At 44.7% G+C, this 25,432-nt stretch overlaps 1 protein-coding gene across 12 annotated transcripts in view; it reads left to right on the forward strand.

The window, feature by feature from the left end:
* Positions 1-361: 361 nt before the first annotated feature.
* Positions 362-25,432, forward strand: part of EYA3 (EYA transcriptional coactivator and phosphatase 3) — a 1,455,294-nt gene continuing 1,430,223 nt past the window's right edge. For 4 of the 12 annotated variants that reach the window (XM_086957496.1, XM_086957499.1, XM_086957504.1 and 1 more), the window contains exons 1-2: positions 387-516; positions 9,244-9,317. The gene's annotated coding sequence lies outside the window, so the exon portion shown is untranslated. Of the gene's footprint in view, positions 517-9,243; positions 9,318-25,432 lie in introns of those variants that run through there. The other 8 variants (XM_086957495.1, XM_086957502.1, XM_086957500.1 and 5 more) reach the window with 5 other exon arrangements.

The raw sequence follows: 25,432 nt of genomic DNA on the forward strand, positions 1-25,432 counted from the left end.
AATACCAATAGCTCAAACTTTCCTAATGCGAGACCTATTGCATTGCAAATGCTTGTTAGTTTAAGTGTTTTCAGCCACGCCCTTAATTACATCGCAAAGCCCCTATGAAAGATCCCCAGGTTTTTTCATCCCACTTAAAGCTCTGGTTATAGGGACAGCAGAAGTTGAAGACTCTACAAATTTAATTCCAGCAGCATGGCGCACGCGGACGCTATGCTTTTGTTCTGTCAGCATGTAAAAAGTTAGCATTCTAGCTCCTTGCTGAAAGCCTTCAAGCAGTCGCTAAAATCTCTGTCACAGGAGAACTCGTCCCGCGCGCACGACGGTGTAATCTGTGAACGTGCTCGCTCCCGCCGGCACCAGGCGACGCCCCGCCCTCTCCATGACGGAAGTAGAAGTTTGTGTGTGGCGCGGGCGCGCGCGGCACACTCTGCTACCGTTCCGGGGTTAACGCTGTGAAGCATCCCCAACCCCCACCCGCTGGCTTCATCGTGGAACCCTGTGGGGGCAATTAAAGTAGGCACCTTTACTATGTTAGTTTTGTTAACCGTCTCATTTTGCGTACCTCTTCGCTTCTCCATTATTTGGGGGCGAAGACCTTCACCCCCTTCTATTTTCGTGCAGCTCTTTACCCTCACTGTTACGTCCCCTTACTGCACATCATCCCGTTAGAGTGAACAGGTCCTTCCCTTGCGGCGTGCTAGCCCTGGAAGACTGGGTGCAGAGTCCATACTCATTCCATCGTGGACCACTACACATTCTTCCGGGCAAGTCTCACACTTTTAGTCACACCTTCGTCCACCTGGGGGGCGCTTTGTACTTCTCTCTTAGTCAAAGCCCATCCCTCCGTCACCTTTACCGCAAGGCCTGTGGGATGCCAAGACATGGCATTCGTTTGTTTTTTGTGTGTATCTGGCCCAAACACGAACGTACTGTACTTCGCCGCATAACCACTGGAAACTTATGAATGTATCTCTACAGACTTGTTCTAGTATGTTGTGTTTGAGCTTTAGCAGCTGTGAAGTGCCCGGCAAGTTGATATACTTGCTCCAAGTACATTATATTTCTGAACATCATAAATTCACGAATCCTCCAGAGGTTATCTGGACTTTTTTAATGTGGCACCGAGTTACTGTACGAGAAGCCACTGGGTTATTTTTGGCATATTTAATTTGTGTAGTAAGTGGCTCCTTGCGGTGCAAATAGCACCAGCTTTCAACTTCAGCGCGCTCAGGTAATTGGTTTGTCAAAAGTGGATGCGAGGTAAGTTCCAGATTCTTGCCTATCTGTGTCAAGCGGTTTTAAATCGGTAAGAACAGCGCAAACGCCTCATGGATTCCACACACAGGCAGATCTTCTGAAGTAGTATAATTTGACTTTGCTTGGAATTGTCTGGTGGGGAATGTAAACAGTTGCATACAATATGAAAGTGAAAACTCGTGCATCGTTCTTGTGTTAAAATGTGTAAGTTCAGTGGTATTACATATTTATTAACAGAAATACTACTACTGTAACCTGCATGTTCCTTTTGTGTATCTCTGATGTTCAGGCCTTGAAAAATCATGAAAAGGTTAACAGGCCTGCAGGTCTAGTCACTCGAATAACCTATTCTACCTAACTGTAATGTACTTGACCTGTAAACAGGTCTCAAATGGTGTGAAGTTAGGCATATATTTTATTTTACTCAGCCGCCTTTTTCTTCAAATTGAAATTGTTATGTTGATATCATTCTTGCCTTAAGTCTACACTAAAATTGGCATAAACAGTTAAGCTAACTTAAATCGCCACATTATTGCTTCTTGTATATGGTTATATTGTCCACGTAGGATTACCTACTACAAATTATATTCAAATATACATTATACTTTTCATATACTTTTGCACTTTTTAATTGAATACGTTTTTTTTCGTAATATGAAGAGATTCGCTGTGTTACTGCCCTCTTGTAATACACAGGCCACCCTTTGACTACAGAAAAACGTAGCACCTCATGTGGGTTATAGTCTTTATCTTTTGGAAAAATGCCTATACAAGTGATTGTTTTTATAGTTATTTCTAAGGAAATTGTTAAATGCAGTCGACAATTTCTGACATAAAGTCACAATTAAATATCCGGGATACGAAAAAGCCCTCTTGGCTTTTATACAGGGGATTTCAGCTCTCACTGTATATCCTTATCCAGACATAGTGGTGTGATTTCTTCCCCAGAATGGTCTACTGTAAGTTGGTCAGAGAATTCTTATTTGATAATAGGGCAGACACATAATATTTGTTTCAGTATTCCTCAACCTATACTCTGGTGTTTGTTTCCATGTCATTTTCCTGTTACCCTACTAATAGTCCCTGTGGTATCTCGCCATTCATCTCATGTGTCCGTCCTGAGCCTGAAAACCCATCACTGTTCATTTTTTAATAGGGCTCATGTTATATTTGTATGTAAAGATTTCAATTATTCAATCATGTACCATTCTATGTCCCCTTCAGCGTGCCGTTTTCAATGTAATGCCTTGTTAGCTTGGTAATGTCTATTTTGCATCTTACTGTGTTCCTGTGTTGATTCTTACTTGTATTGTCCCAGTTGTCATGCCTATGTACTGTAATTTGCATGGGCATCTCAACATATGACGTTGCTAGAGTTGGTTTGTGAAAGTTTTTAGTTCCCATGGTGTCTGAAGTGCCATGTTAAATTATTTACACTTTTTGGTGAAGAGACATAATACCACAGTCATCACGTGGTTGGTGACCCTTTGGAGCGGTAGTTCTACTTTTCACCGGTGTCTGTTTTTTCGGGTGTGTGTGTATTGGTTAGTCTCCTAGATTCTGACCCCTCCTAAATGAGAACATTGTACACTCTATTATCAGTGTATCAGAGGTCAATGTTCGGCGATTAATTTCTTCAGCTTATTTGAAGTAGGACAATGTGTTGTCACACAATTAGGTCTGGTGATTACTGGCTTTTCATATGTCATTAACAGTGCCTCTCTGTTGCTGCTTTCCCTTTTCCTGGTTTTCTAAGGATCTCAGGATAATTTTCTTTCTCAAATTAATACTCAGTTTCTCAGCATATCATTGAAATGTATCCATACAGTTGCATCTCGATCTCAACAATTGCCCAATTTGAAGACCTTTCCTCAGAAAGTGGAGTTAGAAATAGTTTGCTCCGCTAGGAGTTTTTCCATCAGTTGGTTTGGGAATACATTTCTTCTGGGTAGATCCTGTGGTCTTAAAAAGACATTGCTATTCTACTCATTGTCATGGTAAACTTGAGAAATGGGTTCAAGCTGTTGATCCATAAGGTAAATTCACTTTCCTTTTCCCCCTGTACCTCTCCAAATCACCAAAATATAATCTATATATAATTTCCATAATCTTAGCTGGTCACTTAGTGGATTATCTTTACTGTATATGAACTCCAATTAAAAATTGCACAAACAGAAGCATGCCAGACTGGGAGCATGTGTGCTTCCAATGGAAGTTGTTGATGTTTGCAAAACTCCCCACCTCTGCCCTGGTACTCACACATTCCTTGTCAATACCATATGAGCACAATCTGGCACACAATTGGGGGCGGGGCTCTTGTTGTCTCCTAATCTTAATGGATTTTCAAAAAACTCCTAAGGTGGATTCTTGTGGTATATTTGTTCATAGTATATCCACATCTAGGGTCATGAGTAGTTCTGCTTTATTGAACTCAATATATTTCAATATGTAGTATGTCTTTAGTGTCTTTCAGGTACGATGGCATGATGTTTAACAATGGTTTCAAGAAAGTCCCAATATTGTGACAATGGTTCAAGAGCGGTGCCTATCCGCAATACTGTTGGACGGCCAGGTGGAGGGTGTTTCTTCTTGTAGACGTTAGGAAGTATGTAGAAATACAAGATTCTTTTTGTATTAGGAATTCTGCTTCATTTTCTGTAATCCATCTATTTTCCAAAGCACTACCTACCTTGAAGACAATATCCTCCATTATGTTCGACCTTAAATCGCTGCTCAGTCATTTGTAGTATCTTTCATCTCCATGAAGTCTGAGGCATTTTGCATTATTCATACCCTTTGCTAATATCACCCTCTCTTCCCTTATCCCTTATCCACTGGTTTTGTAAAGATGGAATTGTTCTTTTGTAATTCCTCCAGCAATTCCCTTTCTGTCCTTGTGAAGTTTTGGAATGTTTTTGACCCTGTGTGTTTCAATGCATCTATTTTAAGGTTTGTTGCTCTTTTAAACACTGCCACCTAAGGTGATAATTGATGCAATGCAGGAGTAAAAGTAGACCGTCTGTGTGGGCCTGTGTTTATCACCCCTTTGTCCCTAGTCTCATTGTCCTTTGTAGAAAAAAAATCTAGATTCTAATGCTTCGTTGAACTCTGCAGTCTCAATCCTGAGTTTAAAGTAGTGATTGGGCGCTCCCTGATGCTTTTCTCTCCCTGTTTGGTTTCTGTCTCCAGGATACTGTGCAATCTTTTCTTTTCCATCTTCCCAGGCCGCTGCCTGGGAAAGGAGGTGGTTGTTTCCATCGCAAACCTTGTGGGGAGGGGTTAGGGGATATTGTGGAAAACGATAAGTGTGGGACCACCCCCATTGGAGTTTGTAAAAGGTGCCTGGATTGAGAGATGTGGGGTTTGGTAGTTTTTTTTCTATAACTTCTTACCTCTTGTCCTTTTTGTTTGTCACTTTCTCTGTTGCAGAGGATTCACAATTCTCATTCTCATTGAGCATGGATATGGTGCTTCGTGTCATTTATTCGTGTCTTTCTGAAATGTATTTACCTTAGTTTGTCAGGAAGTTTTTATATTCCGAAATCCCTTTGTTTAATTCTTCTAGCTTCTTTATGAATACAGAGATACAAATTTGTGTTGCATGTGAACCTCTAGGCTTTTAGTGACAAATCCTTCCTGAACTCCTTATCCTCTAGGAAGATTCTCAGTTTGTTAGTCACTCAGACCACGTGGAGCTGCGTTGGTACTCCGTCATAACCGCTCCATGGTGCATAGTTTTGCTTTGGGTATTTTTAAATTCTATGAATGATTCCAAGTCATCAACTGCAGGAGTGTTTCGTGAAGTGTCCCCCCCCCCCCTCGCCCCCCCAATCAGGCAAGGTGTTGATAAAATAGATACTATTCGGAGTGTAAATATAGTAATGACGTATACCTACAGGCATTGAAAAGGAATATTTTCAATGAGTGATGGATATGGGACAAGGCTGCTCGCTCATGTTAAGCGGTGCTTTCGATGTAGAAAAAATTGAACTACTCTCGTGTCTCTCATGCTGTCTACACATATAACCCAGTGTGAAACTACAGGAGTCGCCACCGTTGTTCAGACCAGGAAATGCATGAATAACCCACATGGGGTAAGATAGTAGTGCACTCATGAAATGATGCATATATGTTGGACGTGTATTTGAACACTTTGCTCTTAATGATCTGCGTTTACTTTTGAAGTGTCACTGTGTCACTTCCATCACATGTGCCACTAAATGAGTTACCCGGCTCCACTGCTACAAGAGTGGCATGCCATATGAGTTTTTTTTTTTTAACTATGTGGTTCTTTATTTTCGGTGATAAAAGTACACAAAAGGGAAGGTAGGACTTTTCGTTTCCTATTTAAATAGTTTTCACACTTAGAATAGACTAGGGATCCATCAAAAGACCTGAAGAATGCCTGAAACAAGTGTTGCTTGAATGGAGCAGAAAGATAAGGGTGAATCTTAAGGATGCCAGGCACATTGTACCCAATAGCATCCACTAACTATATTTCATATAATTTTTATTTATATTACAGATACCACCTAATAAAGAAAGCCTTCTGGTATACTTTAAGGTATTTTTTTAGATTGTAACTGTATCCCTGATTTCTTATCCAGAAGATTACTACATCTTAAGAACTCCCTTAACAATTGTGAGTTTGAGTCCACCGTGGTGGTACCATTTTGCCGGGGAGGAATGCAGTATCTGATGATGAAGCATTCCACAGTACGTGGTTGAGACCACCTCATCCATTATCTTAAATTCTTAGGTTAGGTAATCACCTAGGATAAACAGTACTCTGGTATAGAGGAGTAAGGAGCACCCATCCCTGAGTAATGCCATCCTCATTTTAACCTAATCCTCATCTGGGTAGACATTTCACAAAATCTAATTATACATGCAGGCAACATATTTGGACCTTCTAGTTGCATACGTGCACATGCTACTATATCCAGATCAACAGAATTATCTCTTGCACAACTGATCAATTTGGATGTGGAGCCCATGTATACTAACGTTTGTCAAGAAGCCACCCTGGAAGTTGTTGATAAAACCTTCAGTGGAACAGAGTGGGAGCACATGCACCAAGGGAATTTGTGCTCAACCTGGCCCATCTAGCACTAACATACAATTTGTTTAAATTCAAGGTAGAATATTTCTTCCAGATACATGAACTTCCATGGTGAGCACATTTGCTCCAAGTCTAGGATGCCTCTATGTTCCTTCGTTCGAATCGGAGTATCTCTCACACCATTTTAATCCCTTTGTGGACCAGCTATGTTTGTGGAAACGCTACATAGATAACGTACTTCTGATTTGGACAGGCACTAAGGAAGAATCCTGATAATTTTGCATGTGGCTAAATGCATGGAACCCCTTTTTGTGCTTCACAGCCTCCGTAGGAGGTAATGAACAGCCCTTCCCAGATATTCTGATTAAGGAGAAAAACGGACGCCTCAAGACTGAGGTTTTTTACAGACCAACTAACTGTAATAATCTTCTCCGTTTTGAAATTTTCCACCCATGTGCTTTAAGTGAAAAATTACCAGTGGCGCAGTTTTTACGTGTGAGAGGAAACTACTCTGAAACAGCAGATTACAAGTTGCATGCAAAAAGACTATCATCTAAACTGATGAAAAAAAATACTACCCACCCCATCTGATGACGAGAGCGAGGAGAGCGCCTTGAATACCCATGAGACCAGCTATTTCTGACTTATAAGAAAGAGAAGAGCAACAGATTGATATGCCTGGCCACCTTGAGCCCCTTGTCTAACAGTTTTCAAAAAAACAGTTTTCAAAAACTTGGGTATCCTACAGTCAGGTTTATTGAACCTATGCACTCCTTTAAAAGAGCAAGGAACATCAGAGATATGTTGGTACACACACAACCCAGAAGAGTTCCTATTCAGGTGGATCAGGCTACTCTTTGCCCTCGTGGGCCTCTCACCTTGCGTAAACTGCAGTGTGTGTCCAATTAAAAGAAGGACAAAATAACTGAATCTGGGGTTAAGAGCTCTGAGACTTAAGAATCTGAATAACTGTAACTCCAAACATGTGATCTACATTATAAAATGTCCCTGTAACCCAATTTATATAGGGATGACCTCCAGATGTTTTCGCATCCACATCACCAAACACAGGAGTATAATCGGGTGAAAACTTGATGTAACAAAGTTGACAAGACACTACATAGATAATGGACATTGGAAGAAGGAAATGTAGTGGTTTGTGCTCTAGAAATTAAAGAGAATCACGCACAGACATGACAAAACCCCCGTTGGTCTTTGAGCAAAGATGGATTTACAGGCTCCAGATGGGTCTCAATGGGTTAAATGTTGACATCCCCTGGGGCATGATCAATGTATAATCCTTTGACAGTGTCTGTAATGTCATTTCGAAGACTGCTCGAATGATTGCTTTAATTCCTGGTGTACGGAATTTGTCTCTCTAAACAGGTAGTCTGGCCAACTGGAAATGCAGATGGGACGTCAAGACGGGTAGGTCTGATGCTTCTGTTGTGGGCTATAGACACCCTTTCATATAAAAAAAATACATCTCCCTCTGAATGTAGGTACGTAAGGAAATGTAAACAATATGTATTTTGGCATGCCAAGAAAAATTCTTGATCATTTTTTGTGGTCATGTACCCGTCATTTAGGTGCAATCGGAACACTGATTGAGGCTGTCACAAATGTTAAGGAAGGGATATGAACATCCCCTAAGTGAGAAAATAAAATATTGTATTGAGCCCTCCTTTAGAATTTATACAAACATCATTTTGGGCTGTCATATTCCCCTTAATAGATGCATAAAATTGCCCTTACGTGCAAAAACCTACACGTATCTCCAATAATCATAGATGAAATACAGGATTCCTCCTGTAGATTTCTTTGAACCGCCATATTCCTTTTGTTAGGAATACAATATCTCCCGAAGCCAGTAAAAAACGTGCTTCGCACCAAAAAATCTCCGACAAAGTGAAGACTGCACTTCCTAGATTACCCTCGATCTGTGACATTCAGTTGAAATGGATGACTTATCCCGCTCTACGGAAGCCTGTGAGCCAGAAACAGAAAGCAGGCAGGCTTCATAAGCAGAGCTAATGCCTCCACTCCTGCCAGCGGCAAGGAGCGGGCACATTTAGGTGGTATGGCAAGATGTACCTCTTGCCGTAGTAAGTGTATGAGGGCACCCCCTTGGGGGCGTTCATGAATTGAGGTCAGTGTTTGGACATGTGGGTGCATTTGGTGCGCTACAGCTCGTAATGCTTTGTCTGAAGCAAAACAAGTAGGTGGTTTTTCTCTACTATGAGCATCTGGCTGTTGAATGATTGATTGAAGTGTGTTAACAATAGGATGAGGGAGAGGGGACCCTCCTAAATGCACAAAGCAGATGGACCAGAAACTGGAAAGTATGGCTGTATTTGGCACTATGACACCGTCTGTGATGGTGGCTTATCCTTATACCAAATGACTGGCCTTGTGACGGTAAAACCGCTGATACCACGAGAGCTGTTGGTGGCAAGCATACGAGGGAGATTTTCATTTTCAAGTGGCCTGCTACTCCCAAAGTGTATCAGCATCAGGGATCAACAACGTTTGACTGTGAAACATATGCTGGGCCACATGTGTTTATTTAATAAAAAACAAAACCACTGCTGACAAAAAAGTGATGGTGCGAGTGCTGGAAGTACGATTGAGTTTTGTCTCTCCCCATATGAGTTTATCCTCGATGTCACAAAAGTTGTGTGTGTAATCGCGAATATAAAAACACACTTGTTTTCAACCCTTTTCTTTGGAAGTCAACCGAGGTGGACCAAAGAACCATGGATCATGCTCTAAGGGAGCAGCTAGTATCCATGCTCCTCGCTGGCATAAGCATGTATCCTAGGAGTGCCTCTACTCCCTTGGAAAGCATCTCTCTACTCTAGAGCATGCATCCTAATACGTACATCCATAACAACTACACCATTTGTTTTACTTTGTTTTAGTTTACCAGTGTGTGACTATAAAGGACATCGTCCCCCCTCTTTGCCCAGGAAGCAGCTATTCTTCAACATTTAGGGTAAGGGATATTCTTACTCTGACAAGTCTGGAAATGTTGTAGTAAATATAAATGCTTTTATTTAATATTGATATCAGGATTATGCTGTGCACATTGCATGCACGTTGTACTTGCATGTACATTGTCACAAATCACGTGTGATAATTTAGCATTGGCATGCCGTGCAGTGTCACTTGAATGCTCCTATCATTATTGCAATGTTATAGTGTACGCAGCTAGGTAAGGTCTTAACAAATGTTCCCCTTTGTTTTAGATTTCCCAATAGGTTAATATATTTACCACCTCAGGTAGGACTCATCTTGGAGTATTCTGTGTTTTTAGCACCCGCTATTTTGGCTACGCGGCCACTAGAAGGTATTTGTCTTCTTGACCCTGAAGAACGCCCCAGTCCCATTAGGGTTGCGCAATAGGGCAGTACATTTTTTGCCTAAGTATACAGAGAGTTTGAGCCATTGTTTTCAATATATCATCTCGCCTCTGTTTTTAACCATACCTGCAGTCCCCACTTAATATAGGTGATACATCAGGGAAACCGCAAGGTAATATTTAACTCACTGATCTTTTTTTTTTTTTTAATTCTTTTTATTAGCAACAGAAAATAAGTGGTGGTCATCACAATCAAGGCATTCAACATTCACAGGTGCATCGCAGTGATCCAGAGCTCCTACTAAAATTCTGCATAAATGATGTCACCATTTACCACCAAGCTTACCAATCAATACCAGGCCCATAAAAATAACAGAGCAGCCGAATCATGAGGCGAATGAATCAATATGTTGTTTAAACTATCTACAATAAACAAGACCAGCTTGTCATTTTAAAAGTTTATTCAAACATATTCAAGAAAACTTAGGCTTTGGAACTTTATTAAACAAGTATTAGGAAAAGTCATAAAGAAAGTTTTATTCAGCATTTATAAAGAGAGCTTAATTTAAGAAATATTATTCATTAACAGAAATAAGTGAAAAAGTGCATTTCCAAACCCTAATTCCCTGTCAATACCCTCATCGCCTGAAAACAAAGTCTTTTAAAAATCTCCTTTCCTTACGTGAATTTATCGGACAGCAGAACACTACCCTCTGGAATCAAGAAGCGTAGGCAAAAGTCTGCTCCTAGAGCCTATTCTTATATCCTAAAACTAAGGCTAAACGAACTATTTTCATATTCCATCAGCTGAATTCTGGCTCCCCATTGGCTGAACCACCTCATGCCACAGTAAATTGTGACATCTTCCACCTCGAGTCCGGGCTTTTACACAAAGCCATTGTTCATGCACAGAGTCCTGGCTGCACTTCCTTAGGCTGCTACATTTTGTAGCAAAGATTGTTCATGTAGTGCACAAAAATGCCGCGACTCACATCCTGGCCTTGAGCCTGTCCGTTCTAAGCTTCTCGTGGCACATTAGCACACCTCTCCACAGAGTCGCATTTTGCAGTTCTTTTCAAAAACTTTTCACAATAAAAGTTTATAGGCTTCTCATCTTTTTCAAAATCAGTTTTCTCTCGTGGCTTTACATCAGTAGGCCTCTTTCAGAAAGCGTCAATTTTCTGCGCCACTTTAGCTTGCGTCACTGCGCCACTTTTAGCTTGCGTCACTTTTTCAGAATGCATTATTTTTCTGCAGCCAACTCTGCTTCTTTCAGTAAACTATTATTTAAACAAACACAAAACAGAAATTAATTAAAGAATTGACATTTGTTCTGTTACTCACCCCCTTTGCTAAATGTTAACCCATTAATTATGTTACCTAGCAAAAGCACATTTAAGCAGCATATATTACCTTTGATGTACCAATCCGATCTGGAACTGCATTTGTCACAGAAAAGACAAGACAGAAGCATATTTAAAAAGCACATGCTATTATTTTTAACAGCAGCAGTTAGTATACGACAAAGACAATTGACAATAATTATTGTATTATTTCTTTTGCAATTTGCACAAATAAGCATAATGTTAGTTCCATATGTTCATATTGCCCGGTTTATTCTAGGTTGATTTAATAACATGCAGCAAACATATTAGTTTTATTAAAACATTATGGAAGACTGACTTCACAAGACTGAACAAAATATTGTTCATTAACCCGCTCCATCAACTCCCTCATATGGTGGTTTTAAAATCGCCAAACAAAATCCAAAAATTTTACTTAAAATTTTATCTATTGAACATGTTTCAGGCTTACTCAGGATTAGTATTTAAACTCTAATTTCGGGGGGCGTGGCCAAGATGGCGGGGTGAGCGGACGCTTCCTCCCGTAGCTCCTCCGGCCCGGCTCAGCTCGAGCCCCGATTTCTGCGCTTCTCTCCCCCCGCAGCTGCTTTGCGGGTGAGAGGACTGTGCCGGAGTTCCTGGTGCACATATTGATACTACTTTGACTCCTATCGCCCCGGAGGAAGTACCCCGAAAGTTTGCTCAAAGATCGGAGCACGGAGGAGAGCCTGGGAGGCGGAGCGAATTGCAGTGCTGTCCAGGCGCCTCGGCTGGGCCTGGTGCTGAAAGCTGGCGATCCCGAGAGACCGGGCCCGACGTGCTCCGAAGAATAACAGCGCCCTCCGGCCGAAGCCTACGTGACCGGTGTCACCGATACACAGCTGACCCTGGACCTTAGCTGGCGCTTTGGCCCTTCGCTACCGACGACGGTGCATGGTGCGGCGTGGACCCCGGACCTGGTGGCGAGGGACGGAGGCATCTACGCAGCAGCCGACCTGGGCGGACCCACCGGTGAAACTGTGAGACACTGGCTGCGGACTTTCCTTGCTTATTGTGCCCCGGGGGTCGCCGGCAGTCTCGCCAGCCCGGGCCGCTCTCCCGGGCCCCGCCCTGCCGCCATCTGATCCCTGAGGTGCTGGAGCTGGCGACCTCCACCCGTGCCTTTAGCGGGCGGGTGCCTACTTTCACCTTGGCTCCTGAACTAATTTCCCAAGGGGTGCACTACTGAGAGACCCTGACTTTGGTCCCCGATTGCCACCCTGGTCGGAACCACGACTGTCTCGCCCCGGCCTGAGCCGCCATTTTGTCGCTTGTGACGCAGCACCCTTGTCTTCGGCAGAGTCGCCACATCTGGTGCCCACGAGCGACTGGACGCATCTACGGCGGCCGGCCCTGAGCCTTGCCCACTGCAGCGGCCACGATGACCGGGAGAGGAGGCTCGAAAAGGGGAGACCGCACTCTGCCAGACATGCTCAGCAGAGCCCAGCAGCTGCGGGACAGGACACAACCGTCGCCGGGGTCCTCCCGGGCCTCGGCAGACGCAACTGGAGGCGAACCGCCGGTCACGAGGTCCTTTATGGAGGACTTATTTAGCTCCCTCAAGGACGACTTCCAGACACTAAAGAAGGAAGTGGCCAGCGAGGTCCGAGAAGTGCGCAGGGAGGTAGAGGGCCTTGGCGAGCGTGTTGACACGGTGGAAACGGCGGCCCAGCGCTGAGATGAGGAGATAGTCCATCTCCAGCAGGACGTTCTCCGTCTCCGAGAGCAGTGTGTCGAGCTCCAGGCCCACTCTGAGGACCTCGAGAACAGGTCCAGACGGAACAACATCCGGGTGCGGGATGTCCCGTCCGCGGACGAGGGGACGGATCTGGTGGCCTATCTACAGGACTTGTTCCGGGAGATTTTGGGGGAAGATGCAGAATTCCCGATCCGCATAGACAGAGCGCATAGAGTGGGCCGACAGCGCCAGTCATCAGCACCCCCCCCGGACATTCTGGCGTTTCTGCCTGATTTTCCCTTGAAGGAGCGCATCATGACAGAGGCCCGCAGGAAGCAGCCTTTAACTTTCAGAGAGCGGCCTGTGGCGCTCTACCAGGACCTGTCCGCCATCACGCTGCAGAAGCGCAGGTCCTTCCGGATTGCTACGGACTTTCTGCGGGAACACGAGACGCCCTACTCCTGGGGTCACCCCTTCCGTCTAATCTTTAGATGGAACGGAGTGTTACACCAGCTGCGCTCCCTCCAAGACATCTGCGGGGTGTTGGGACTCACGGCCACGGAAGAAGATGGAGCGACGCCCACATGGAGGCGCTCGGAGAGACGGAGCCGGCGGAGATCGACGAGGAGACAATCGCCGGCGACTGCGAGTCGCCCTGATTCCCCTACCATCAGGGCGGATATGGCGGAAGCCCTGAGAACGGCGGCCAGGACCTTGCCTGACTCAAATGGCGTGGCCTTGACGGCCTAACTTCACTCCGGGGGGAGAGATTCTTAGCCTCTACGATGCTGGGTTGGGGCTGGGGGTTGGGAGGGAACGGTTGGAGGTGAGTGGCTGAATGTCCACTTGATTGGTTTCTACAGACTTGCCCGTTCGGGCTGGACTGAGACAATGGGGTGTTTTTGTTTATTTGTGGGTTTGGCTAGTTGCCATGGGTTGGTTCTGGGAGGGCTTAGGAGTTGTTCTGTTGTTGGTGGGGTCCCGTCCGATATTGCCCAAGCACACGCGTGGCCGGTCTTGGCCTTCCCTGCGCGCTTGCCCCGCGCGCCCCCTCCGCTGATCCCTCGCTTGCTGCACAGCGCTTCGATTCCCTGGGGGAGATGCCATCCTTGAAAGTAGTGACCCTTAATGTTAAGGGTCTGAACAACCCTGTGAAGCGCAGAGCGATCCTATCACTGCTAGAAGGAACGCAAGCGGACATATGCCTTTTGCAGGAAACTCATCTGCTACCCAAAGATTGTCATAGGCTGCGCTCTGCCAAGTTCCCCACCCAATTCTTCTCTTCGGCAGCGACCAAGACTGCAGGCGTAGCCATTCTTTTAGCTAGCTCTTTCAGGGGCGAGGTATTGTACAAATATGCCGAACAAAAGGGGAGGCTCCTAGCGTATCGCATGCGGCTTGGGGGTATTGCCTTCACGGTTGGCTCCGTTTACAGCCCGAATGATCACCAGGATCGTTTCCTGGAATCGGTGTTGGTGGACGTCACTGCCTCGCCCGATCGCCATGTTGTCTTGGGGGGAGACCTGAACATCGTCTTTGACTCGGCTATGGATAGGTCTGCCCAGCGCTCCCCACAGGCGGGGGAGCTTTCCCGCGCGGTGCAAGACCGGATTGCAGAGATGGATCTGCATGACCTCTGGCGCGCTATGCACCCCACCGATAGGGACTATTCCTATTTCTCCCACGCGCACCGCACTTATTCGCGGTTGGACTACCTCCTGGTGAGTGGACCGCTACGCACGGCCGCCACTGCGGCGGACATCGGGGTCCTGTCCCTGTCCGATCATGCACCGGTTTCCGGCGTCTTTGCATGGCCGGCGGCCTCCCCCTCCAGAGGGATGTGGCGGCTTCGGGATACTCTTCTACATAAGAAGTCGGTTGTGAAGCGAGTGGAGGAGGTCATTCGGGATTATCTGGTCCACAATGGCAACTCCGACACGTCTCAAGCGACGCAGTGGGCGGCCTTGAAGGCGGTCCTCAGGAGGAATTTATCTCCATCTCCTCGGCCGAGAACAGGGAGCTGCAATGTAAGAGGGACGAACTGACTGCGCAGGTCAGGGAACTTGAGCAGGTTCACCGCCGAACAGGGGCTCCTCGAGTTTGGAGGCAGCTGAAAGCGGCGAGGAAACTCCTTTCTGCGCTGGACCTCGATCGGGCGGAATATGCAGCGTTGCGTCTGAAGCATGCCTTTTACACGGGCGGGGACAGATGCGGTAAGCTCCTGGCCCATCGGCTCAGGGCTGCGCAGCAACGCAATGTGGTGAAGGAGCTAGTGGGTGCAGACGGGGTTTCTGTTTCCGGTGACGCGGAGGTGGCGGACTCCTTTCGTAGCTTCTGCGAGGCGTTATATGCCGCGGAACCCTCCTCACCGAGGGACGCTGAGGACTATCTGGAGTCTGTGACCCTCCCGGTGCTAGAGCCCGCCCAGGCGGACCACCTAGAGAGGGACATCCATGTGGAGGAAGTCATCTCCGCTATAGCACGATTGAAACACGGTAAAGCCCCGGGCCCGGATGGCTACACAGCCTTGTTCTACAAGACTTTCTGCTCCACTGTGGCGCCAATCCTGGCTCGCCTGTTCAACTCCTTCTCTGAACCGGGGGCTATCCCGCCAGACCTTCTTTCCGCGACTGTGTCTGTTATTCCGAAACCCGGGAAGGACCGGACCCTGTGTGGTTCGTATAGGCCTATTTCGCTTCTGTATGTGGATCTTAAGCTCTACATGGGGATCCTAGCGGCCAGACTTGGACTGCACCTACCGGGCCTGGTGGAGGCGGACCAGGCTGGCTTTGTACCCGGTAGACAGACAGTTGACAACACCAAGAGAGTGACGCACATATTAGAAAAGGCCTCGCGCGTCCCGGGGGAGCGGATGTTACTGTCGGTCGATGCGGAGAAGGCCTTTGATAGAGTTCATTGGCCGTACCTTGAGCTGGTTCTCGGGAAACTGGGAATCGGCGAGAAGTTCCGCACCATGGTCTTCAATTGTTATAAAAGACCATCAGCATCGGTACGGGTCAATGGGCACAGCTCTGGTAGTTTTTTCATTGAGCGCGGTACGAGACAGGGCTGCCCCCTCTCGCCGCTTTTGTTCGCCCTCTACATGGAGCCGTTTGCCCAGAGGATTCGCGATAATCCGGACGCTATTGGGGTTAAGATGGGTCAGTATACCCATGCTGTTAGCCTTTATGCGGACGATGTCCTGCTGACCCTGGATGACCCCAGGAGGTCGCTCCCTGCTTGCGTCCAGGAACTGAACGCCTTTGCACGCGTGGCCGGCTTTAAAATGAATATGGCCAAATCGGCTGCCCTGGACGTGTCGCTCGCCGCGGACACCAGGAGAGACCTCCAGCGTCTCTTCCCCATGCAGTGGTCCTCGTCCACGGTGCCATATCTGGGGATCCTGCTGGCGCCTTCGCTGCCTGAAATGGTCAAAGCCAACTACTCTTCCCTTGGCAGGAAGATTAAGGAGGAACTCGGCCGATGGAACAAGGGCCTGCTCTCGTGGCTGGGCCGTATCGCAGCGGTGAAGATGACGGTACTGCCTCAGATCTTGTACCTTTTTCGCGCTCTACCTCTCCAGCCCCCTGTGGGTTGGATACAGCAGGCGCAGGCTGACATCTCCCGTTTCGTGTGGCAAGGCCGCAGGCCTCGGATGAAGAGGGTTCTCTCCACGCTTGCTCCGGAGGCGGGGGGTCTTGGTATCCCGGATCTCCGGAAGTATTTTCAAGCGGCGCAACTCCGATATTTGGTGGAATGGAGCAGGTGGGAATCTGACAAGCACTGGCTCTTTCAGGATCAGGCGGTAGCGGGACGTACCCTTCAAGAGGTTCCATTCCTGCGGCGCGCACATCGCCCGGCTAATCTCTACGCCTCCTTTGTCACCCGGGTTCCCCTGCGGGTGTGGGATGCGGTTTGCGAGCTTCGCGAGCTAACTACCTTCCCATCACCGTTTACACCCATAGTTGGTAACCCGGACTTTACTCCGGGCTTAGAGCCGGGAGCTTTCTCCCACTGGGTGAGTGCAGGTTGCAGGGCACTTTTTCAGATTTACGGGCCGGAGGGCGTGCTTCCTTTCCAGCAACTCCGACAGGAATTTGGTCTGACGGAGGTAGACAGATTGCGCTACATGCAGGTCCGCCACTGGGCTCTCCAACCCCAAGTGCGCGACGTCGCAGCCCGTCAAATCACACCTTACGAGCGGTGGCTAGTGACCCGGACCTCGGATGCCAAGCTTATTACCGATCTGTATAAATTTCTCCAACCCCCGACGTTTCATTACCATAATCCGGGGAGGGAGCGCTGGCACAGAGAGTTGGGCAGGACCCTGAGCCACAAGGAGTGGGACGAGATCGCATATCGGGCGAGGCACTCTGCGTACCACACTGGGCTGACGGAGACCTTTACTAAGGTGTCCACCTACTGGTATTACACCCCGGAGAGGCTCTATGAGATGCACAAACTCACCGACAAGGGATGTTGGCGGGGCTGCGGACAGGAGGGTACTCTATCGCACATTCTTTGGGATTGCCCGGTACTGACTGCTTACTGGAAAGAGGTCTTGGATGAGGTGGATAGACACTTTGAGATTGAATTGCCGCGCTTCCCGGCGTATGTCTTGCTAGGCCTTCCCAACGACTTAATGTACCCGCTGAAGTCCCGCAGGGGTAGACAGATTGCTATTGCGCTAGGCTCAGCGGTCCAAAATATCCTTGTCCACTGGCGCACCTCCACTGCCCCCTCCATCACTGGTTGGCTACATAGACTCTGGCAGGTACTGGGTATGGAGAAGATGTCGCTTACAGTGGCTGGAAATGTAGATCAGTTCGAGGAGCTCTGGCACCCCTTCCTGGCACTACTGTCCACAGAATTCCGGGAGCTCACATGTCCGAGGTACCTGCGCCTTCTTAGGCTGACGCCACCGGCGGCCCCGGCGGATTAGGAGGGATGGGGCTAGGGGGATTAGGGGATGGGGGTGGGCTGTTTGGGGCGGATGTTTCTATTACGGGCTATTGGATGGGGATGTTGGGGTATTGTTCTTCTTTTTTCCTTTTTCTGGGGAAGGGGGGCTTGGAGGGACTGCGTTGTGTTTTGCGGTGTTGCAGGAAGCTACTCGCGCTTAGCTTTGGTTGGGAGGTTGGGGAATATAGGAGGGTTGTGCGCACTGCCTTACTGCCTTACAGTTGATGCCTTTCCTTCCCCTCCTGGACCACCAACCTCCCCCCTTCCGACCAGAACTGCTGCAACATGTCTCTTTTTCTTTTCATTGTACTGTATGTAACCTTGACCTCCTACTTCCCTTCCCCATGTTTCTTTTGTTTCAATAAAAATGCTTTAAACCTAAACTCTAATTTCATCTATATTTCTGCAACACTCATATTGAGTCCTACAAAATGCTAATCCCCAACCCCCAATGAATTTATAGGTATCTACATTTTGAATTGCACCAACAAAACAAATATCAATCTGTGTATTATAAAACAAAACAAAAAACAAAAAAATGTAATTTTGAAAAATTAGAAAAATTAGTATATAGTATATACCCCCTCTTTTTTTTTCCCTCAAATTCTGAAACATGTTTTCTTCGACCTTGCGTCTTACATAAAAGTGTTTCCAGCTAACACAATTTCTTCGACCTTGCGTCTTACATAAAAGTGTTTCCAGCTAACACAATTTCTTCGACCTTGCGTCACCTAACACAATTTCTTCAGCCTTATGCCAAAATAAACTTAAAGAAAGCTAAACCTAGTCATTGTCACTATTTTCTTGGTAGCTACTGCTAACCTCAACTACTGGTGGAATCAAGATGTAGGCCCACTCTGGATATTTGATCTTTTGATTTAGTCTCAATCGTTTTTTGCTTCTTCTGCTAATTACTTCAATTTTCTTTCCAACTTGCTCTTTTTTTATCTGATTCACTCTCATGAATTTGCTCTTTCGATTTGTTCACCAACTTGAACTTCAAGTCTTCTTTTGGCCAGACATCACCTTTTCTCAAGAGTTTCTTCTTAGGCTTGACTTCATTACATTCAGCTTTCCAAGTTCTTTTTCTGAATTTTCTTATTTCTGATTCTTCATCACTGTCTTCTGAGTCAGTTTCAGAGATTTCAATACTGTATCTAGGAACTTCTTTACTCGGCAGTTTCACTCCGTTAGGAACAACATCTCTGTAGCTGGTACTTGGTAATTCGTCCTCCTCTTCCGGACTTGCTTCTAGCTTCCCAGTTCCAGAATTTCCGTTCCTGCTTTCAGAGCTTCTAGTCTGCTTTTCAATACTCTCCTGATCTTGAATCTCTTCAGTCTCTGATTCTTTTTCTGCTTCTTTTTTCAGCAGATCTTCATCATTTTCTGAATTAAGAATCACAATCACTAGATCTTTTTCATTGAATGTTTCATTCACATTGACATCATCATCCAGATGTCGACCACCTTGTCGATCTTCAAGATCTGAATTTTCTTCTTCAGAGTCTGAATCATCTGTGGTAACTTCTTCATTTGGATTTTCTGGCTGTGGTACACGCAAAGTATGACTGATATGTATCCACCTTTTCATACCTTTGCACTTTACAGTATCTGTTGTCTTTAGTATCACCTGTCTTGCTTTTTGCTTCCTGGGTACTAAACAGTTTCTCCTCCAATGAACCTTTGTTCTGACCCAGTCTCTTGGCAATAGATCATGAGCCTGCTCCTTTTCTTTTGAAATCACATCTGTTCCCACAGTAATTGAGTCATTTTTTCTTATTTGAATAGCTTCTACCCATTTTGAAAATAAACAAATGATGACTAGGACATATCTCAGTTTGTTATGTTGGGGCATTTCAAAGAAATCTATTTGAATACTTGTAAATGAACCACCCTCCCTGCCTATGGTTCCCAAACTCTCAATTGTCTTTTGGCCTGGATTGTATTTCTGACATGTCAGACATTTTTGACAAAGTGACTCCGCAACTAATCTGAACTTTGGATTATACCATGTTTCCCTGAACAGTTGAATCATTGTGTCTCTTTCTAAATGACCTGGACCATGGTACATCCGTGCCATGTCAGCAATCATGCAATTGGGCATAACAAGTCTGCCATCTTTGTAAACCCAAATTCCATTTTCCTCTCGCTGTTTGCAACCTTCTTTGAACCATGTGTTTTTCTCCTCATCATTTGCCTCCTCTTGAAATTGTTTTAAATCTTGCCATGTCTGAATTACAAAGATTAATATGAGAACTTGAAACATGTTCATCAAATTTTTCCCAATTGATTGCAACCCCTCTCCTGAGCACAGAACTTAGCAATGGTACCTGCGTGCTCATTGCCTTTTGAGACATGATCAGTTTCTCTCCATTTGCAGCATATTTTATCACTGCTATTTGGTCAAGAAGCTCAATTTCTTTGTTAACCCTTTCGATGCTCATGACGAGCTCAGCTCGTCATGATGCACAGTTGAGCTGTGCTGATGACGAGCTGAGCTCGTCATGAATCATGCACTCAATCATTTTCCAGCACAGGGGGGAAAACGCCTAGCAGCCAAGGTGTTAAAGTCTGGCATACCCAAAACAGGAGCTTCACACAAACTCTTTTTAACTTGCTCAAAGGCTTCGAGCTCACTAATGCTCAGGAACATTCTTACCTGTTTTTGTGACTTTGGGGGTTCCTCTGCCTGAATCATTTTACCCCTTCCATGCTCATGACGGAACAGTTCCGTCATGAGCATCGGTCGAGCTGTGCTTATGACGGAACCGTTCCGTCATGACTACGCCCGGTTCTATTAGAGCGCAGCACCGGGGGGGAATCGGCGCCACACAGAAGGGGTTAATTCTCTCAATAATTACCTGTCTTGTTCCTTTTGCAATTCTATGTCCAAGGTATTTAACCTCTTTTTTACAAAACTGCAATTTTGCAGGTGACATTTTATGTCCCTCTTCTGCCAAATGATTAAAAAAAAAGGTTATGGTATCTGTTACACAATTGTCTCTTGTTTTTGCTGCTACAGGCAAATTATCTACACATTGGACCAATGTTGATTTACCAAGTAATTCTAAATCTTCTAAGGTCAATTCATTAAAAATAGAAGGACTCTAAGTGAACTCTTGAAGAAAGCAACACCATGCTAAAATAGTCTCTTGGAACCTGAAAGCAAAAATTTGTTGGCCTCTGGGTGCATTGGGACCCAATACCACTCAGCATCATGTGGTATCGGACAAAGGATCTGTGCTGGGTTGGGCACAATAGGACAACAAGGGATAACTATCTCGTTAACCTTTTTCAGGTCCTGTACTATTCTGCACGTTTCATCTGGTGAGTTGCAAAGACTGTTTTCAATCTTTTAGGACACCCTGCTTAACGAAATTTTCAATAACTGGAATGATTCCTTCAATTGTTTCTGGCTTCATTTTGTACTGTGGAACATTAGGAAACTCAATTCCCTGCCTGATCGCAACTTTAACTGGATCTGGTCTGTTTTCCTGGACTCCACTGAATCCTGTATCTGTATTGTATTTCTGCTCATTAACATAATTTGGAAATGGCGGCGGAGGTATCTCATTCTTCTGCTGAATCACCTCCTGTCGCTGTATTTGTAGCTGTTGATTCAGTAGCTGTTGCTGGTTATTTATCTCATTCTGCATCTGGATTTTTACACTCTTACAAAAGCTAAATTCACTTTTTCCTTCTCCTTTTTCTTTGTCCATTTTGTTTTCCATTTATTCAAATTACCCCATTTTTTTCAAAGTCCAAATTAAATCTTTTTATATGGGCAATTTTACCTGTATTGTTCAAGCTTTCAATGTCCTCCTCATCCTGATATGTTTTTAATCTGTCTGTACTGATTGTACACTTATCAGGCTGTGTCAAGTCAATCAGGTTAACATCACAGTCCTCACTAGCTGAAGCTAGAGTCATCACTCTCTCTTGCTGAGTTGGAATCATTACTAGCTCATTTTCAGGTACATTAGAATAAAGTTTTCCAGCAAACTTTTGAATTTCTGAATTCCATGAGACCGTTAAAGCTGTGGGACTAGTTTAATCTTTTCTAAGCACTGGGAGATCAGGTTCAATTGCCACAGGAACTGTCACTGCTTCCATATTTTTAGTTAACTGCTCAATTAAATCATTTGTAGAATTTACATGATCATGAATATTAATTCCAGAAGTACTAGGCCTCTCATCATACCTTTCTGTTGTGATACCTTGAGAAGGGGTCTGGCTGGGACTCTATTAATCTGAACTCGGACTCTTGGCGTTACATTAATCTGTTCTGGGGGTCTGCTTGAATTTCTGTCCTGATCTGTATTTACAACATCATTTCTACACTGATCAATAAACTCTACTCTGACAGGTTTATTATTTAGATTTGCTAATTTGGGAATCAAATTTTCTTTAAAAACTATTTCTTTTGGGGGAGGTGCTTTATTCATTATTTTGCTCTCACATATAGCAAAAACCTTTTCAACATGTTTAAATACATTTTTCATTTTCTGAAAGCAGAAAAACATTTTTTTCTTTCTTTGGATAATAATTATCCATATTTTAAAATTATTACCTTATTAAAATTGTCCACAACAAATAAACAGAACTTCCTACTTAAATTAATATATCTTGTAATTTACCTGCATACACTTTTTAATTGGGGTAGTAAATGTGCTTTTGCGAAAAGCAGCGATGAAAATACTTAGACTGGCAAGAGTGGAAACACCTGCAATTGATTTTGTGTTTAAAAATGCTTTTTTTGCACACACACAAATTATCAGTTGTGGGGAAGACTCTGTAATGTTTTATTTATTTAATTATGACGCATGATTCTCCGTTCTCCCCCTCTGTCAACTAGCTTTAAACCAGTCTTCCTTAAACTTAATTTAACTTTGAAATCACAAATCACCAATTTCGTTTGTGACACAATGCTCGCTGGCTGCTACAACACTCATCAGCTCAATGCTGTGGTCCCTGTTCTAGTAGTAGCTACTGTTGCTGCTATTGTTCCTTCTTTGATAGTAGCGTGTTAATCGCTGATGAAGAAAAAATAAATAAAAAGAATTCCAGTAGATGGCGCTGTGACAAAGCTGAAGACAGAAGACACTATATTTACTGCAGGTCGTTGGTAAGAACACAGGAAAACAAACTGGAGTTGTGGAGATGAGTCCAATCCAGACAATAATGGCAAGGTAAATATAGTGCTGAATTAATGTTTTTCTTGGTGAAAACGCGATGAGAATCACCACACTGGGTTGTAAATTTTAATGCTTTGAGGAACTGAAGGTTTCCTTTCACGGTTAAATACACGAGTTTAGCGTTACTGGGAGCCGTATTTACTTTCAGTCATTAATACAGAACCTTAACGCTTGGTTGCACACAATAGATTGGACAGCTGTGAAGAGATAGATCCTATTTAAGGTATGTGGCAATGTTTGAAATTGTTGTCTAAGATGAGTCATAACCAGCAGTCAGACAGGACTGGAGAGGAGTTTGAAAAGAATATTCAGTGAAACGCGAGCAACAGCTCGTGTTAATTTTGAAATAAAACAGACACCTGCGCAGTCAATTGAGTGTGAAAACAACACAGACAATATTACTTCTTTAATCCCTTGAGCACTTCTCGAGCACCTTCACGCAGAGTGCTCATATTAAATGCGAACACAGAAGGCCCACACTCGCAGCCGTCAGACAACTCTGTAAGTTGACAGAAATGCAGAAACAATGTCTCTCCATTCACGCCCAATCAAGCAGGCCAAAGGAGAAAATTAACAGAAGAGACAATAAATTTCCCTTCACGCTTGGCTGAACAAGTTCACCTTCAAATTAGGCTGCAGGCTCTACCATGTTGTAGCGAGGAAGGAAACCGGGGACAAATGTGAACAAACTTGGCAGGCATTAGCAATGTGCATCAAATAATCACCGTGCGACAAATGCCTCGACCAATCACAACACAGCTGCTGTGACACTCCAGCTAATCTCGGCGTGGCAGCTACAACGCTACAGCCAATCACAGCACAACAGCTACGACGCTTCGGTCAATTACAACGCGGTTGCAGTAATGTATACTGTCATTGAAGTCTCTTTTTCTCCACTCGCTCCAAAAACAACCCTTTACTCTACCAAACCAATTCACAACACTTGATGTGAGAAATACATCGGAATAACGTGCCATCAACTTAAACACAGCACACAACGTTCGTCGGCTATCACACGCTTAGCGAAACCGCGCATCAGTCAATGGCAGCATGACCACAACAATATTAACCAATTACAGCGCTGTTGGCAATGTTTCAGCCAATCACAGCGCGACAGCCATGACGTACATAGCCGCTGCAGCTTCCAGCTCCCTCTTAGCGCTTCCACTCCTCAAAACAGCCCCTCTCTTACAAAATGGATTGAGCTCACAATATAGCAAACAACGTTCGTCACTAAATACATCAGCTGTGATAAGCGCAGTTGTAGCGAGGGATGAAAACCGAATGGGGACACTTTTAAATGTAAATAAATCAGCAGACAGTGGTAATGCGCATCAATCAATTACTGCGCGACCATTCTGAAACCCTGAAACATTTTGAACAAATCACAGTGCGGCTTTGCTGTGACACTTAAGACACCTCAGCCAATCGGAGCGCAGCTTTGCTGTGACGCTCCGGACACCTCAACCAATCGGAGCGCGGCGGCTCTGACGTACACAGCCGCTGCGGCTCCAAGCTCTCCCCACACGCTCTTACTCATAAAAATAGCCCCTCCTTCCCAATTTGGATCGGGACACTTTTGAATGCAATTTAAATAGCGCACAATACATTTATATGTAATTAAATAGTGCGGAACACTTTACAATGCTTTTAAGTAGCACAGACTTTACCTTGAAGGCTCCAAAATCCTTTTCAATTACTTTTTAACACAATTAGTGACTACACAAAACAAACCATATGCCTGCTTCTCTAAAAAGGACAGTAGCTTTTCAGGCACACAGATTTTTACTCATTCACTTGAAATAGACAATGCTACTTCACTAGAATATTTTCTACTACATTTACACATACATTCATACAAAGGAAATCCCTATTCATGCATACTTGTTTCTTCCTCAGGACTCTAACCTTAGAAGTAAACCTCTTTCGCCAGTAAGAAAACGACGCTTATCTCTTCTTTAGGACTCTACCTTAGAAGAAAAACAACGCTTACCCTTCACACAAGCTCAGATATGCCTTTTACTCTTTTCACAGAGAGTTTTAAAACGGGCGCTTAGTCCCTATGCTCAAAGTTCAAATTTCTTAGACAATCCTCACTATCATACATACAGTTTATTCAACACACCTAGAATAGAACCCTAAACTTGTTTTGTACGTCCACAACACAGTGATATGCGGCGATATCACCTTTTGAAGCAGAACAAATGCACTGTGTAACTCTTCTAGTCACACTACTCTTGCCATGGCAAACCAAGAATTTTTCACACTGCTGGAAAAACCCTTACAACTACATATAACAATCTGACAAATCAAAAACTCAACATATGTTAAACATTAATCCTATGACTTATACTGACATGTATGTAACATGCATATGTCATGTATGTCAAAAACAACATATAACCGTACGAATTTACATAAACAAACATTTAATTATGCCACTTTTGGCCAATGAATCAGCTAATGGTAACGACTAAATTAATCAAGACCAGCTTGACGTTTTAAGTCTTTTATTTTTAAAATTAAAGCATA

The sequence above is a fragment of the Lissotriton vulgaris genome, chromosome 2_1 (assembly GCF_964263255.1).
Source record: "Lissotriton vulgaris chromosome 2_1, aLisVul1.2, whole genome shotgun sequence".
NCBI classification, from domain to species: Eukaryota; Metazoa; Chordata; class Amphibia; order Caudata; family Salamandridae; genus Lissotriton; species Lissotriton vulgaris.